Source organism: Halyomorpha halys, unplaced genomic scaffold, assembly GCF_000696795.3.
Source record: "Halyomorpha halys isolate HHAL.00 unplaced genomic scaffold, Hhal_1.1 Scaffold168.1, whole genome shotgun sequence".
Taxonomy (NCBI): domain Eukaryota; kingdom Metazoa; phylum Arthropoda; class Insecta; order Hemiptera; family Pentatomidae; genus Halyomorpha; species Halyomorpha halys.
This window is the reverse complement of record NW_027111025.1, coordinates 290,629-310,180: the sequence shown is the minus strand read 5'-3', so window position 1 is coordinate 310,180 and position 19,552 is coordinate 290,629. Positions and strand designations below refer to the sequence as shown.

The following is a 19,552-nucleotide window of genomic DNA, read 5'->3' as shown; positions in this document are numbered from 1 at the left end:
AGGTATGTTATATTATATAGTGAATAATGATGTTGTTGTAAATGTTTAAAAATGAAGATGTAATATAAGCTGTTAAATATTTAGATGTCCCTGAAGATGGCTAGAAAGGCCGAAACGTTGGACTAATGAATAAATAAAGTGTTGAGACGGATTTGGATATAAAATTGATTTATTTGATAAATGTTTCAGAACACATGATAATCATGGGAAGGAACCATACAATGGAAGCACTTCAATCATTGTTATAAATTAGAAGATCCCTTGGCCATCTTCTTTTCAGATGCCTCTGAGGATTATCAGAGATTGTTTAGGGAAGTTTAAACTATTGCTGGAAACAGAATAAATTCCATAAATTGTGTAAGACATTTAACTAGCAGATACCCGATTTTACTCATCATTATAAACATTTACAACCCTAAATAAATCACGCTGCTAATATATTCCTTAAGAAACTGAAGAAATATGCGAAAGCCATTAAATTGAAGGATTATACTACACCATCGTAGGGTAATAAAACTGCAATAAACACTAAAACCCTAAAACCTCAAGGCAATGAATTATCACTGTCAGCTCGCTCACTTGAAAAAACAGGAGTGGGGAGCTCCTATGATATGATGTCATAGCTAAATTTAGTTCAAAAACAACCATCGTAACATTACTTAAGATTAGAAATAACCACATGACTGCATAAGTGCTTGTGTAAAAACATACTTATAAAAAATAATATGCTCTGAATATTATCATTTGGAGAGAAACGTCTGTTCAAACTCCTCTCCAGTAAATTAAGGAAAATTTGACATGGTGTATTTTGCTCCTGAGGTATAGATATGCATTAATCATTAACAACTATTTAAAAATTACATAAAGTAACAAAAATTTAAAAGTACAAACACTTCACAGCAAGAGGAAAAGTCTGAAATTCATTTATCGATAGTATGGTATTTTATAATTGATTTGAACAATTTTTAATAGTTGGTAGAATGAAACTTTTTTTTTTTTAAATATAATATGAGGCAATCCACAGCGATGGTGATGTTTGCTTAAGCATACTGGCTCAGCTTCAATCTTAGAAACATTCCTAATATAATGTAATACCTAATATAATAATATCTATACTAGAATGTATTAGCTGATATCATAGCCATAGTTAAATATTAATAAAATATATAAATAAAATAAAATTGAAAAAAAAAATGATCCCATAACATAAGTGATATTTGATGTATTAAAGATGTAACTAAAAAATAAATTTTGATATATATTTATATACATATATTCTTGCATATTTATTTAATGAAATCAAATATTTCCAGAATGTGAGGGTTGTTATTGTTTAATAACGCTGCCAAATGCCATTAGAACAAGAGCCGGGAAGAAAAAAAGGCAGTTATCTCACCCCAATTTTTGATTACTTCAATGAAAACTATGTATAATTACTAGTCTAGATTTATGAGTCTGCCAAGTATAGGTAGGGGGAATAAAAAATGGCGGCTGTTTCAAAACATTAATTTTTATTCGGAGCATTATATCTTAAAAACTACCAACAACACTAGAAAATCTAAAAGAACATTAATTAAAGAAGAGTATATTTGCTGAAATATTAGCCCTAATAGAGCTATTTACGTCCAATAGTTTTCGAGATATAGCCTTTCAAAAAGAAACATTTCATAAAAATGTTGTTCAGTAAGTATTTATTAAGGCGAGTGAGTTCAATGTTTATGCCACTCCACAGTTATAAAAAGATATAATATTATAAAAAACACTTAAAAATAATTTGCACGGCTTAAATTCTATAAAACAAAATCCATTTAAATTAAATAAAATCCTAAAAGTCACAGTCTACATGTAAAATTTTTCGAAAAAAAAAATTATGAAATTCAATGAAACCAATTTTATTTTGGATAGTACCAAATTAATAGCTTTACTAAATATAAATAAAATTAGGTCGGCTTTGAGTCCACAATTTGTTTAGAAGATATTAAAGAAAACAAAAATTAATAAATATAATATTTTTTGAAAGGTTAAATCACATTTCCAAACCTCCGCCTTCCTGACGCCTTTAACCGATGAAAAATAATAGCACAAACGAAAATTTTAAAAACCAAGTTACCATAACGTGGTCAATCAATTATATTTACATTATATTAAATTTTCGATAATATGCAATCGGATTTGACTTACTACTTTTTAGAATTAAGGAGGAAAAGTAATGGTTATTATTGCAGATTAGTAACAGATAACAAAAGAGATAAGTAAAACAATCAGATAATAAAGTAAGTATTAACGACCAGGAACAAGAAAGCTCAAAAGCCTGATTAAATTAAATTTGTAAATTTATTTATTTTTTTATATTTTAAAAAAGAAATAGCCGTAAATTTTAATTTCTTTTGTGAAATTAATAATTTTAGAGAGGTAATTGTGATTGTCTATCAATGCCTTAGCAAAGAACCAAGGAATTTCAAGTCAAATTAAACGATTTCATACCAAAAAATAAAAAAAAGAGAAAACACGGTAAATAAAATGTACAAGGGGCAAATTTCACAAGTTGACATTTCAAAATTTTACAGAACATTGACGATATTTGAGCGTGAAGATATATACACTGGATATCTTTTAAAACGACATCCAAGGGTACAGGCATATTCGATCATTTTAGCTCGTTGTTATAACCAATCATTCACTATACACATCAAGCAAATATGAAATAGGATTTAAAAATAAATTATTTATTGCTACCAAATAATAATAAATTTCTGAATTATGATGATAGTAGCTTTATTTGGCAATCAGTAGTCATAACCTTGGTTACTATATACCATAATAAGAATAAATTATTAAGGCCCCGAAAATCACGGGTCTGGAAATATTCGTTACTGTAATGTTATATTCGATGTCGTTATAAGCGATATCCTGTGTAAAGGGATTGAAATATATATCAAGAAGTTTCTTACCTCTGCTTTTCGAGGAAGGCCACATAGAAGTTATCCCTATCTCTCAATGAAGTCGTATGTACCATTTCAAAGACAGTTTTAAAACTCATCTTTATACTAATAAGAAAAATGAAATATTATTAAAAATAGCGGTATGATTTTCACTTTAAAATGTTATGTAAATCACTTGAATAAATTTGTCATTTGGGACAATCCCAACACGATTATTGAGAGTAAGTGTAATTTCAAAGCTTGTATACAATCCCTCTAACACTTTTCAAAATAATCACAGAATATAACCAGAAAAAAAAATTGATAATGAATCTACATTATTTAAAAATTTCACCTTTATAGTTTTATCGTTAATGAAATCAAACAATATCCCCTAACGAAGAAGCCAAGTCCCACATCGTGTTCGAAAACTTATTTAGAACAATGACAAAAACCGCAACGAACAAACTCTCTACGAGGACACGACCGAACTGACAATTGTAAAGGCAAACAGTGAAGAGACTGGAAGACATGGGAAGATAAAACAAAACGAACACAGAGCATTGCTAACTGACGAACAAATTGTCCCTTGTCGAAAGGTAGAAGGTAAAGTACCGTTGACCACTAACGATGGGATGACCACAGCTAACGATTTTACCAGGACCCTAAATCACAAGGGACGTAGCAAGTAGTAAACTTGTCAATCCGATGGCCTTCAGGGACCGCCGCTGACCCTTAGGTCCAGGAAGTGGTCACGGTCTTCCGAGGTGTTGACAAGACAATAGCCCAGGCAAGGAGGTTCTAATGATTAATTGTTTTTCACAATATTAAGTGCAAAAAAAAAAGGATATTTTCTAAAAAATATTAGGATATCGCTGGTACAATGTCAAAGTGGCGTATCTGAAAATTTGCATTAGGGTTGCCTTTAATTTCTAATTTTATTTATTTACATATTGTATATGGGTGTGAATGTGTATTTATTTTATTGTTACATACATTTAACTTGTACATATATTATTTTTTATTTTATTATATTTTTTAAATAGGTTTATATTTTTATTTATACAAATCATGATGGTATTTTTTCCATTAAATTTGTTTTTCCCTTTTAGTTCAGTGAGTACTATTGTTATGATTTACAGGTTTTTCCCTTTTCTGCTTTTTTTTTTGTATGTCTGTACATACGGTAGGAATTAATATTTGACCACTAATACTTAATACCCTTAATTTGTGGCAGATGTTATTAAATCCCTTCAGTAAAGAAAAAATTTCGCTTGGTTATTTATAACCGATAAAATAAAAAATTATTTACATATGTTTAGTCAAGAGAGATACATAAAGGGTTGTCTAGTAAAATAACAAAAAAAATATACAAGAATAAGATAAGATAAAAGAAAAGAAATATAGAATAATCCTAATGTACTAAAGAAAAGAAAACATAATACTAACTAAAAAATTACAAACAACAAAAAAAAGTGTTAATTCTAAACGTATGAAGATAACAAAACACTACTACGTAAATCATAACTAACTAAACACACGATCTATAAGAATTCTTTAAGTCAAAATTAAGAATAATAAGAAAAAAAAAAACGAAAAGAAAAATTAACGATCAGTAATTTCTAATTTAGATGAACATCAATTGATGATCATTTAGTGTTTTTACTTGGTGACGTGACGTATTCAGTTAGGTCTTTTTAGCATTACGAAGAGAACAAAAGAGCAGGTTACAATTTAATATCACTCAAGAGAACAAAATTTGTATAATTTGCCTTTAAATCGAAATTATGCACAGAAAGCAGAATTAGACTCATCTTGAATGATCAGTGATTCGAAATAGCAATCCCTTTTGGTTTCCTTATTCGAAATATTAATTGATAGAGAGAAACAATTTATTTATGAACAGACCGCGCTGTCCAGATATACAATGGATTTCCACGAAGCACATAGCATAAAAGAAAAAAAAAATTGACTAGTGTTTTTATTTAATTATTATATTCAGTTCAGAATTTTACTTGTGCTTATTTTATTTTGTTTTTCATTATATATGTATATATTTTTATTATGTTTTTCAGACTCTTCCTTTTGATTTTGGCACTAATCCTTGGTGTCCCCGGGACGCCTGTCACCCGATTTTATGAAGAATTGAAGTGGCTTTACCCCTCTTTCCTTCGTCAATATTTTCTTGCTTCCTTCCTCTACCAAGCTATCCAATCCCGCTGTCCATTGTACATCTCTGATATGCTTCAATTTAAATCCTCTGTAAAGTCCCGCAATACCCGCTCACGGCCTTCAGACTTAGATGTAACTGCCCATCGAACCACAGCATTTTGTACATCATTCCTATTCCCTATGGAATTCTATTCCCTCCTTCATTCGTAGTTCTAATACCCTTCCAACCTTCAAATACCATATCTTCGACCACCTTCGGTCCACCAAATTCCGGAAGAATAACAATTGAATGTTTCAAACAAAGTTTATATATTTTCTGTTCTTAATGTTTCAGAATTTAGTTTATTCTTGTAAATATTCACATTAGAAGAATTTGTACCTTTCCATTTATTATTTTTAGTTTAATTACACTTGATTTTTTTTGTTTTTGTTTTCTATTATTTATTATCAGAAGTGTTTCTCATCTTATGTTTTATGATATGACATATGGTTTTACTTTCTTGGTTCTATTCTTATTTTATATATTCTGTTAATTATTGCTGCTCATTTTTATCTTTTCAAATTCATTATTTTATTATGTTTTATAATTTCATTCTTATTTTGTAGTTCACTCTAAAGCCTAATTCTGACGCCTGTATGTTATTCTAAAGGGATCAATCTCAGAATAAATAAAGATTATTATTATTATGTTCCATTACATAACTATTACTTATCCAAGTCATCGGGCAGATTGTAATATTTATAAATAAATAAATAATTTACTTAGTGTTCACGCCATGTTCAATTAATTAATTTAGTATATTAGTTTGAATTAGCTGTTTTAGTCGTCAGAATAATTCATTTACCCTGTCTGTTTGCGTTATGTGTTGGTTTATTTTATGGTTATATTTAATTAAAGTTAGAATCCAATTTGAACGGTTAGGGGCCTGGATGATTTAAGGAACCCAAGGTCTTAAGATATTTTAAATTAAATATTTTCGAAATACGAGAGAAGGTTTAAAATATCTCCGTTAAATGATTAAACAAATCTTAAAAAATAATAATAAATTTTTGGTCTAATTTATACAAGTCTTCTAGACAACTATTTTTATTCCCCGAAATATTTCCAGTTTAAGACCTGCCACACTTCTTGATCCGCATCTGAAGCAGTAGTGTAACTATTAATGAAATCATTAATAACTGTTGGTATGTATATATAAGTAAACATACATCTAAATTTCGTTACGTATATACTATACTAATATACAAATATCTTAATTTTATAATCAGTGTAAAAATTGTATTTTTAGAAGGTTCCAGTAGTTAAGTGTAAATATTTAATTTATGTCAAAAATCAAGTTCTGATTTTTACCAGCATGAGAGTAAACTCTTCTTGAGTACTGTAATTTTTATCTTGACAGGTCGAATAACAAATAACATTTAATAGATACGAATGCAATGCAATAACTGAATTCAACAGATTCTTGTGTCACTCTTGCTATCAAACGTTTTAAAGATCTCCAAAAATATTTATTAGTTTTTTCAACAATTTATCGTTTACATATTTTAACTATCTACATCACTTGGATGTAAAATAAGTCTGTAAAAAATCGTAGCAGATCTATTCTTAGCAGATCTATTGCAGTTACATTGTGACCAGCTTACATCCTACCAGCTTTTGCAAATTCTGCAGGAATTGGAATAAGTCGAATTCCAAATAAAATATATTAAAGAAATAGCAATTAAATAATATGATTTTATTTTGGAAAAATAAAAAATAAATGAATATAAAGTTTTAAAATGAATTTCTCAAAATTAAATTTTAAAAATATAGAAACTGAATTCAACCGGTAATAAGTTCCAGGAGAGAAAATGCCCCATGGAACGCACTCTAGTGACGGCAGAACACAACTTATGCTTCCAGCAGCAACCACCAGAGACCAGCACAAGACAGGCCCCCCATGATTTCTACCTCCAATTAATGCGGCACCCACTAAATGAAACGCTAAACATTACTTTTATAATGAAAGAATCTAATTTCTTATATTTTTTTAATTATAAAAAAATGCTTCATCAAAAATAGAAATATATTTTTATCATAAATACTTAATATAAGCGTGAAAGCTATTAATTACTCCATTAAAATACATTTACCTTCGACAGAAAGGATAAAAAAGATGGAATACTGACATGATAAACTGTAAAGGAAGACAGAAATATCACTAACATGCCAGACATGAATCGGTAATCTGTAAGATACCCTATTAGCCTCAATTTAGATAGTGTATAATTTATTTTATTACACTAGACGAATTGATTATAATAACAGACTGTTTTTTGTAATGGTGAAAAATTAAATAGAAGTTAAAAAACGACTGTAAAGTAGATAGGTCGATATATCGAATAGCTTCCTCAACAAGTTATCTTATTTTCCCCCCATAGTTCCTTATCTATCTATCTCCATTATGGATTCTAAGAAAAAAAAAATTTAACTCTTGCATTTAAGTATATACCCTTCGGTGGAGAGGAATCAAAATAGATAACATTAAAAAATAATAATAATAACTAATTGAGAAGATTAAATAAAAAATTAGGTATAATTTATTAATACCAGATATCTAAAAGAGTTCTGGAAAAATTGCAATGAATTGCCAAAGAAAGTTGTTCTTCTTTCATAGTTGTAGTTCATCACGAGATTATTATGTAAAATACAATTCTACAACTTGTACCTATACATGGCAGTCAGAAACAAAAGTTAATTGGGAAATATTCCAAAGAGAACTTTAACAAGTAATTTAAGCAAAAGTTTTTAAATATTTAGGAATAACTCATTTATTATCTGGGGCTACAGATTAATGGACATGGTAATGACGAATTTGTAGTTTAGGAAACCCTCATAGCCTAAGAGTCCTAAGGAAAAAAAGTTGTTTCACCCCAATTTTACTATGCGTTATTACTAGTCAAAACTGAGGAGTATGTCAAGCATAGTTAGGAGGAATAAAAAATAGTTTATGTTTCAAGTCAAACGTCAAAAAATTTTTATTTAGAGCTCCATATCTCTCAAACTATATATTAAGAGCGAATTTGTAGTTAATGAAATCCTCATAGCCCAAGAGACCGAAGGAAGAAAGTTATTTCACCCCAATTTTTTATTACTTTTATGAAAATTATGTGTTATTACTAATCAAAAATGAGGAGTCTACCAATTATAGGTAGGGGAAATAAAACTACCAACAGCACTAGAAAACCTAATATCATTTAAAGTAGAGTAAATTTACTAAAATATCAGCCTTAATAGAGCTGTTTACGATTAATAGTTCTCGAGATACAGTTTTTTAAAAAGTAACATTTTATAAATATATACTGAAAAATCAGTAGTAAATTTATTTTGGTAAATCTATATCTCAGGAACCATTAGACGTAAAGATGTCTATTAGCATTTAAATAGAAGCTAGTTTATAACACTGATCTTCGTAGGAGCAGTTGTTTTTAAGATATAGAGCTCCGAATGAAAAGTTAATTTTTTTTAAACAGCCGCCACTTTTTAATCCCTCTAACTCTACCTGGCAAACTCATTAATTTTGACTAGTAACTATACATAGTTTTTATTAAATTAATAAAAAATGGGGTGAAGTAACTGATTATTTTTCTCCTCTTGGGCTCTCTTGGACCAAATGATTTTCAAAATGGTATGATATAAAATTAAATAGTATTACATAGTAATCTAATTTTAAAAAAACAAACAACGTCTAATCTAAACAAGTCTGAATCAGACAGTCAACAAAAAAAAAGACAGATTTCTTCTGCGCTTTTTTATTTATTGAACATTGAACTCCAAGCGATTAGAAAAAAATTAAACATCAATTTCAAATACTCCACTTTTAACATCGATTTAATTTATACATACCTCTCATTATTAAAATATTTTGGTCACAAATAGACTCTTTTTAAAAACAATGTAATTTAACAAACATAGATTAAATAAATTTAATTTATAATTCTTTTTTTTAATTGATCTAATCATTTTTTTTTTCATACCCTCCTATAATGATGTTATTGAATAGCTGGTACATACATATAGGAGGTATACTATATGTATATCTGGGTGATGATACCTTGGATTGCCTTTTGGCTTAATCTTATGGATCTAATCAAAGAATTCTGAAACTTTATAATTATTGTAAAAAATTGTAGTTGAAAAATTAACACGAGAATAGAGAACTTCAATAAAATCAATAAACAGTACAGGATAAAGTAATGGAAATAAATTACTCACTGATGTATCAGCGCAATCATAAATAAAATCAGGAATCCTTTCTCACCTACAAAAAAAAAATAAATAAATCAATAAGATGAGAATAACAAAAAAAAAAAAAAAAAATGAAAGTATAAAATATTTGTTTAATGAATAATGATTAGATTTCATAAAATAAAATATTGACGTCTTTTCATAAAAATTATCCATAGCAAAAGGATCTCCATCATGGTTTATAGGGAACACATACAGTTAAGTAAGCGATTAGAACTTATAAATAAAAACAATTTAACAAAGTATTGAAGTTGGGGTTGGGGAAAGCTGAGAAGCAAATATAATAAAAAAGTATCAGTAAGGTTTAAACTGAAACTTTATCTATAAGGGAAATTTTAAAAATATGTTTTCAATTGAATTTAATCTATTGCAACTCAAATCTGAAATTAAATTTTGTATGCCCCTTTTCTCAGAAAACCTCTATGCCTCTATTTCACATATATTCTATTAACTGTATAGGCAATGGGAATTATTTTAACCCCCATGTGGAGGGATAAAATTTTGTAACGATTATACATTGTGGAAGTGAATGCTTCTATTTATTTTCTTGAAATAAAACATAACTATGTTCGCTGACGATAAAGCTGTGTTCTCTCAACATGATGACATAATAATCGCTAAACAATATTTCACTAAATGGATGATTAGGTTGAACATTGAAAAATGTAATTCAAAAGTTTTTCTTTAATTATATGTGGGGGTCCAAACACCAGAGCCACCGGAACTAATCCTCATAGGTGAAAATGTGAAATGGAATACTGCCAGTGAAACAGTACGAAACCTGGGAATTCACCTAGATCACCGCATTACCTGGAATCATCATATCAACATGACTCAACTTAATATAACTCAAACCTACGTAAGGTTAGCAATGCTATATCCTATCCTTAACAGAAATTCCAAACTAAAACCAGAAACTACTGTTATATTTAAAACAATTCTCAGGCCACTGCTGATGTACGGCTGTGAAGTCTGGGGAGCGGCAACCTCAGCAGGAAAAAAATTACAATCTTTTCAAAATAAAGTTCTAAGAATCGCAGTTAAAGCTCCTTACCTTGGTTCATAAGAAATAGCCAATGCATCGGGAATCACATGTGGAGTCAATAGAGGATTACAACCAAAAAAGTTTCATGAAGTTCCACTCCCAATTACCGATAGTTAAAGGAGCAGTGACCTACAACCTGGGAAACCAAACCTCAACCCGAAGACTGAAGCACAGGCTGCTGCAGGACATTCTGTTATAAATTCTATATTTATTAATTCATTAGTCACACCACCTCTATTTTACATAATTTTTTGTTATTAATTTTACTTTTCTCTTTTATAAGAAGCATTATTCTTATCTATTTATTTTATATATATTTTTTCTTTTAATTATAACATTTACAGTTAGGGGTGTCTTTTGTACGAGACTATATCCCCCAAAATCAATTGTTAAAATATATATATAATGTAACGGTTATATCAACCATGTAAGGCCCACCAGGCCAATCTGGTATACAATAAATAAAAAAAATAGCAATAAAACAACAAGATCAACAAAAAAAAATCTACTCCATTCAAAGAACATTCTATACTGCAGTGTATTTTTATGAAGGTCTGCTAGGCAGAATGAAAAATCAACCTCATATAATGATTTGTTTAAAAATAATCAATACAATTAAAACAAAAAGACAAGAAACTAAATCATTCCTGACAGTTATAGATTTATAGATACGATAAGATCATTATTATTTGAAAAAAAAACTGGGGCAATTTACGAAATAAAAAAAAGCCACACCAGTAATACATTTTCTTACGTCAGTTAATCAGGATTTGAACTGAATTATGTCCTATATCATTCGTTATTAACAAGTATACAGACCTTGAAATCTACATGACTGGGTTTTCCAGGTGATCCTTACATATAGAAGAGGAGAAAAACAATTTTCTTAGAAAAACATGTGAGGGGTGGGGTAGAAACACTGTATTTCCAATTGACGATTCTTTCACAATTTTTTTCATCAAAAAGTATTATTTACATAGCAATATTGCTATAATAAAATTATGAATATAATTATAACTGACATTAAGTACCTTTTTTGAATTTGAGTGGCTTAGAAGCCTATTGCGCAAGTAACAATAGCGGTATTCATAATATAATGTTAAATGTAAAAAGTTTTAGCATCTTAAGTGTTATAAGTATAGAATTTTGAGCACCCCAATTTAAGGCCATGTTATAAGTTAAATACAGAGTAACTCCTAGCGGATTTTATGGTCAACTTGATTTGTAACCTTAAATTCTCCAAAAGCTTCCTTTTTTCACCTTACTTGTTCCTTATTTCCTCTTCTATTTTTTTTGTTTCATTACTTTATAAGAGTTTAAAAACCTCCAAAACAACAGGAAAAAAAACACACACAAATCAAACACGAGCAAATAACCTCAAAATAACAGACAAAATGGAGCTCCGCTGGTCTGTATCGTGACGTCACTCCCTATTTAGCAGGGACACACTCTCGTCCATGTTAAATGTTAAACTAAAGATCATGAATACCTTTAATATTGCAAATTTTAGGTTCAATGGTTATCTACCTTTGCCTGAACCAAAATTACACTTAATTTAAAATAAAATTGTGAAAAATAATATAAATAATTTTGTTTTGTTGATCATTTTGTCAATACTGAACCGTATATTTGGTCCATAAGCACAGATATATAGAGAAATAAACCTGTAATTCGCTAAACCGTCACTTGTGGCCCATGAAATGTAATGAAAAAGTAATCTTTATCCCGGGAAAAAATCAGCTGAACATAAATAAATAGCTTATAGCCTTTGTATATCAAGTATTTATAGTTATGATGATCAAGTTGATCATAAACTTTACCATTTCCTCAAAAGATTAAGATTTAAGAGGTGAACAATAGCTAATGCTTCAAAGAAGTTAGGGAAGAGCCATTACGGATAGAAAGAATTTCAAAAGCACGAGGAACGGTCAAGAAAGGCTCTATCGAAGGAAGCAGTGTAAATATCGACTGGTGTTGAAGGAGTGGATAGAGGCCTGAACTGCAAGACTGCATTGAGTGATACAGGAAGGTTTATTATTTCTTAAGGATTGGAAAAGGAAAAATCCCAGAAAATTCAGTGCAATAGTCTATGAACCCCATATGAATGCATCAAGGAATCCCAAAAATAAATCTTGAGTCTTCCATAAACGAGGCAAACGCAATCAAAATGGAGAAAAATAAGAAAGGTGACAAGCAACTGGCGTGTTTTGAAGGCAAGGGTTGGTGGAATCTGTAGGACCCTTTGAATCAACTGTAATTTTGCATATTAAACCTTAAACATTTAGTATTATTCAAATAAATACAGGGGCCCTTAAAGGATGAAAATAGAGCGGGTGGAAGAAACGTAGCTTGAAGGACGTAAATGACTTGGACAATCTATGTTCAGCAGGTGAAAAAGTGTCTTGGTCTCTTCTTGCTTAGATGCATTTGAGATTTACGAAAGATACTTAAAATTCTAGTAGATGTTCAAATAATATAGTTTTATTAGATGCCAAGGTTACCGTTCGTAATTGATTACTGAATATTTTAAATTCAAGTTCCGCCTATCACAGCCCTCGAAAAAGTATCTTAGTTTTAAGTCTATACATATTTTACCTATGTTTGTAAATAAACCTAGGAGATAAGAACACTAGCACTAGTGTAGCATGGAACCAAAAACCAGCACACATTAGATTTTGACAATACAATAATTTTACATATAGAAAATAATACTGAGGTGTATATAGTTGACCGTAGGTCACTGATTGGAGAAGAAGGTCGGGGGGTGCGGGTCAGCAAAGGAACAATATAAATAAACAAAAAAATATTTATTTATGCCGACGTTTCGACTTGATTTTTAGGTCTTCATCAGGGCTATTAAAACAAAAAGACAACAACCGTCATTTAGAGAGAAAAAAAAATTATATAAATAAAAAGAAAATAATACATTCAAAAGTAAAATACTTGAGTCCATTACCTTATCAGAAAACCTAATTATACAATGAATTTTAAAACAGACACAAGAAATCTGAACTAACACTATGCAGAGATTTTGAGCAAAATTAATTTATGATGTAAATAATTATACAATGTTAATAGCTGTGATATGAATTTTGATATTAAAAGAAATAAGAATTTTAACCAAAATAAAGTTGAAATAAATAAGTTATATGCCTGACCTGAGTGTAAAGGAGGTTACAAATATTGTGATAAATTATAATAGTGTGAATTGATTATGATTAAAAGTTTTAATACAAATGTGAAGAATTGACAAACTAGGTAATTAGGCATAAGCTAAGGATTGATTATTAATAAAGTAATATGATTCCCAAATGTTTTATTGTAATTTTGACTGCAATTATTGTCCTGGGCAAATTAGCCTGCAAAAAGTTTTTAAAATTGATGTTTAGTGTTTGCGGCTTTAGCGCACTTGCTCAGCCTCCACTGGCCCATACCAGTGATGCGGCGAGAGGGATGCGCTGGGATCTCTTGAGCTCTGCTCTACCCCTCACACGTGGGGGATAGAGTGGGGTCGGGGATCCTCAGGTCGATTCTGTAAATATTGTATATATTATTTTATCATTATGTTATTTTATTATTTATTTTTTCATACAGATAGTCTGATTATGTTCATTTGTCTATCCTTTTGTTTGTATATATTTTAAGAGTTTTTTATTTTATTTTACTTATTTTTTTTTATTTTTTATTTTAGTATGTATGAGATCATTTATCAATATTACCTATTGCCCACAACTGTGTGGCAGATTGTAATATCTATCAATAAATAAATCTATCAAAAAATTGATGTAGTCGTAATATTTATATTTAAGGTATGCTATGTTATTAATAATAGTGTTGTTTGTTAAAATTGTTAAAAATTATATTTCTAATAAAAGCAGTAATAAAAACTTTGTGATAGATTGTCCTTCAGGATGGCCGAATTGGCCGAAACGTTGGATTTAGAAATAAATAAAATTTATGTTATTTAAACAACAATAATCAGTCTCAAGAAAAGATTAAGATTATAAATAAAAAATACCTTTAGCCGTAAATGTCACATGGAGGTCGCATTGACTAGCCAGAGAATAGGTCACACGAGACTCACTCATTCCGACTTTATCACAAAACACATGTGGCAAAGGTTGTATTAGCATTGTACAAATATATTGCATATATTTAGATGTATCTTAGTTTTAAGTCTTAACATATTATATTACTTTGTATACAAACTTATAATAAACTATAAATAAATAATTAACTAAAAGAAAAAAAAAGGAATGAATTGAAGACTCTTCTTAGTGATAGTGATCTATTCTAGAAAACTAAAATCAAAGTCAATAAGCTATAAGACAAAATTTGTAAATACAACCACTCCTTGAACGTCATAGAGCCCGCATTTAAAATAAAACAGATGAGAAATCATCCTGGATTGAAGCAACATGCACCACCAAGGTGTTATACCAAGTATTATGATCGAAAGAATGGCAATGAAATTAAATAAATGATGGATTAACTCTGTTCATAGGGAATTATTGATCTTTGCGATGAGGTGTTTCCTTTCTCTCAACTAAAGCCTTGCTATCCTTGAAGGGCAGTTAAACATAGAAGTCACAACTGCGCTTGCATGCGGGCCACTTAACATTCTATAGGACTCAGGTACTTAATTGTAGTTTTTTATGATTTAATAATCCTAAGACTATTTTGTACATAAGAAATTCTCATAGCAAGAAATCAATCAATTGAACCTTCCTTCCAAAAGGGATTATAATATAGTAAGGCGGCCAAGGGCTTAGGTTTTATAATAGAGTCAAGAAAGAATTTAACATAAATAGTCATGTTAAAATAAAATGTAAAATGTAAAACATATGAAGGGAAAGTTGTTCAGTACTTTATAAGGAAGTACTGTTTCTTAAACAACGGCTCTGCAAGGTGGAGATTTGAACACGATCACGTTCAAACTCAAGATATTTCTCTATAATTAAAGGGTACCAACTTTATGTAGGCTGTGTGTGCTCCAGGAGGGCTAGTGAATCCGGAGGATTGACTCAGGGCTAAATTCGGATTCGAATCTAGTAGTTAAATATTATAATTATATTTTAATAATTATTATTGGAATATGGAAAAACAGTTAATTCAGTCATACAAATAGAATGAAATGATTAACCAATCATCGTTCCATCAATGCGGACGTAATTAGAACTCAACATATCAATGTGACCAAAGATAGCACTTCACACTTCAACAGCCTAAAAGGCCTAACTAATATTATTAGAGACAGTTCATAAGTACATAAAACAGTTCACAATATATTTTGAACTTAACCACATAATCTTACTATACGATAATACCCCTACTTAAATAATAATTAATTCATCTCGAAATAATTTTAAAGCTAGAAAGAAGTAAATAGATATCCCATGAAACGATAGTTGTGACGAGATGTCTTGATTTTTAAAATATAAAAATTGTATTTTAATTAAAGAGATGTATATACATAAAATAATTAAATAATATAAAAACGTTTTTCCGGTAAAAAAGTTTAATAAAAACATTGATGTTAAAAAAAAGATATTATTAATGTAATAATGCTAATGTAAAATGTCATTAGAATGCTAACAATGGCTAGTTGCTCTACACTCCATTTTAACTAAGATCAAATTTACTGAATGTATTATATAATATACAGTTGTAAATTTCAAAATATTTTAATTTTTTTTGTTATATTTAAAAAAAAGTGGTACTTGTTTGCAGTGGTGCACAGTATGGAACAACCATAAGGAAAATGTCTTTTTCATTTTGAAAAAAATGGACGCGGTCGTTTTTGTAACTGAGTTACTCATTTGCATTCATAAACAAAATATATTGTAAACCTGAACCGATGTCTATAAGGAAAACGTTAACAGAACTTCAGAATAACTATTTTCTATTAGTATAGAAGAGTCATTAATTGCTAGAATCAACAAGGGATCCGAGTGTATATCTATGAAATCATTGATGGTCGTGGTATTAGCAGGTCTTCATGTTTGCACAATGCATTTGTGCACAACTTGGAATGCACTTTTAGCATACCATTGTGCAAAGTACTTGTGTAAAGAATGCATAAAATCTTTAAACCAAGGAGTTTCCGGATAGCTATGAATCTAGAAGACATATTCCAAGACAAAGATGATTGCAAAGCCACAAAACACTTATTGCTCACTAAACTACCCACAGTTTATTGAGAATAATGATTATTTCCCCTTCACTAGCGGTATAACTAGCGATGCAAGTTTAGAAGGTTTCCAGATTTATGTCCTCGTAAATTTGAATGATTCCTAATTGCATTACAAGCCGATTCAAATAATAAATAAATGTAGAGAAACGATAAATGAAACAAAGCTATCTATCGTAAAAAACAAGCGAAATCAGAAATGTGTGAAGTAAACATTAAAAAAATTAAATTAAAATCTGTACCGCTACAAGCCATGAAGGATCAGGGGGTTCAGTACTTTGTAAGGGAGTACTGTTACTAGACCAACCGTTGTGCAAGGAGGTGATTTGGTCAGTCACGCTCGACCGTCAGATTTTTACCCAATTTAAGAGGCTTGGTGGACCTCAGGAGTTGAGAAGTAAACATTAATAGATATTGAAAGGCATATTCTAGTAAAAGTTTAACGAAATTGTTTTATTAACATTTATTAACGTTTTCTACAGAGATCTAAAAGGTCCAAATTATATTCAGTAACATATTTCCTATGACAGGGTTAAGATTTCTTCAAAATTACTTGTACATTTTGGACCAAATACTTAATCAGAACCATGGATAACACTAATAAATTATCATAATAACTTCTTCCTGGTCAAATGATACACAATTATAATTGTAAAAAAAAAAAAGGTCGAAAAACAACAATAAAATAAGATTATGTTTGTTGTATTATTAAATGGTAGTACTTGAATGAATCTTTATCGATAAAATCTAAAGGAAATTTTAATAACGGAGTCAATCAAGTTAAGAATCGAAGATCTGAAATGAAAAGTAATTTTACTCTGGGATAACTATCCCCATAAGAATAATTATAATTAACATTTGAGTGTCAATTGTATGGCATAAAATAGTTTAATTACTAAGTAATAACACAATAAAAATAGTAATATAAAAAATTAAAAAACCAAGCACTGAAGTTTTAGGCTTGATAAATACTCAAAACATAAAGTAAAAATAAAATGAATTAAAAGGAAAAAAACATATATACATTATTTTTTATTGTTACAGATTTGAGGAAGATCGAAAATTGAGGAGGAGAAATAGTTTATGTTAAATTTAACATTAAATGCGGTTAATGAAAGGGTTTTACGGAGTGATGTGAGTAGAGAATTCCAGAACGAGGTAACGCACATTATAAAGGATTTTTTTAATGAAACCGTTCTTATATGAGGAGGAATATAGAAGTTCGTAAGTTGGGACCTGGTGTTTTATGAGTATAACAATTCATCTCTCTTAAATCTCATCTCTTGCCTGATACCATAAACGAGGCAACTGTAATCAAAGCGGGGGAGAATAGAAGCGGAGCCTGGAAATACAGAATCACGGAGTCTTATAGTACAAGAGCTCAAGAGGAGAAAAAAGGTAATCACTCGTATTTCACCTCAATGTTTAATTACTTTAATGAAAGCTAAGTATAATTACTTGTCATAATTTATGAGTCTTCTAGGTATAGGTAGAGGGGATAAAGATAGCGGCTGTTTCAAAACGTTAAAAATATTATATTGGAAGAAGATAGGCCGTATGAAGTAGATTGTAGGAAGATAGTCCGGGTGGCGGTCAATAAAGGTTTCAAAATAGTAAAAGAAAACTAATCGTTAATCAACGTTTCGCCCCACTTTGCAGGGCTTCGTCAGGGCCATCTGATTGTAGTAAAAAGGACAACTGTTGTCCTTTGTAATATAATCTATTTTTAAACCTTTATTGACCGCCACCCAGACTATTTTCCTATAATCAAGTTAAAAAAATTATTTTATATCTTTAAAACTACAAACAACATTAGAAAATCTAAGGGAACATCATTTGTGCAATTTGTCCTGAAATTTTGTCCGAACAACTATATATCTATTTATTTTAGCAAATATCATAAAAACTACTACTCCTATGAAGATAAAGGTCATAAACTACTTTATACTACATTAAAAAAAAATAATTGGTGTGCTAATAGACATATGCACGTAGTTTGGTTTTTAAGGTGTAGTTTTCACAAAATAAATTCTCTAAATACAGATTTTTCAGTACATTTTTTATGAAATGTTGCTATGAAAATAGCTCAAACGTTTTGAAACAGCCACCATTTTTCATTGCCTCTACCTATACTTGGCAAACTCATCAATTTAAACTTGTAATTAATTATACATAGTTATAATTAAAGTAATAAAACATTGGGGTGAAATAACTGACTTTTTTTTCTCCCCGGCTCTTCAACTAAAAGGATGGAAGAAATGGATTTTCGGGTAATTTAGGAAATATGGCCATGATTAAAAATCATTTCGAGGTTTATATCAGGTAGAACTGAGATGTGGACTTGAATGGGTTGGGCGATTGAGGTTGAGTGAAGCAGGGAATTAAGAAGGTACTAGTCACAAAATATGTTTACTTCAGTAAATGTTCTACACGATTAAATGTAATAAAACATTAATTATTTTTTATATATACTTGTTTGAGAGTGGTTTAGTTCGTTCTTAATTTAAAACAATTTTGATCCTTTTTTTTCCTCTTAACTTTTATTCTTTAAAATTTCTCCAACGTTTCGGCCCTCAGGCCATTCTCAAGGATACCACCTAAAAAAAGCTTTTTTTAAATTTTTATATAACAATTACATTATTTCCTTCAACTACACACTGATTTCTTTGGCCATACCTTCAATATTGATGTCATTTCTTTTTTCAATCTTGCATCAATCAATTGCAGGCTAATTGCCCACGTTGGAGAAATTTTAAAGAATAAAAGTTGAGAGGGAAAAAAGGATCAAAATTGTTTTAAATTAAGAATGTAATAAAACAGTTATATAATTGAAAATATAGTGTAAGAATGTATTATGTTACAAACATATGAATCTGTTATGTGAAATTAGAATAATTTGATACTATTTTTTAAAATTTTGTCATTCTATATTATAT

At 29.6% G+C, this 19,552-nt stretch overlaps 1 protein-coding gene across 7 annotated transcripts in view; it reads right to left on the bottom strand.

Moving 5' to 3' along the window:
- The window catches only part of cnc (cap-n-collar), a 470,532-nt gene that overhangs the window by 298,608 nt on the left and 152,372 nt on the right, over positions 1-19,552 (bottom strand). The gene's annotated exons all lie outside the window — the stretch shown is intronic.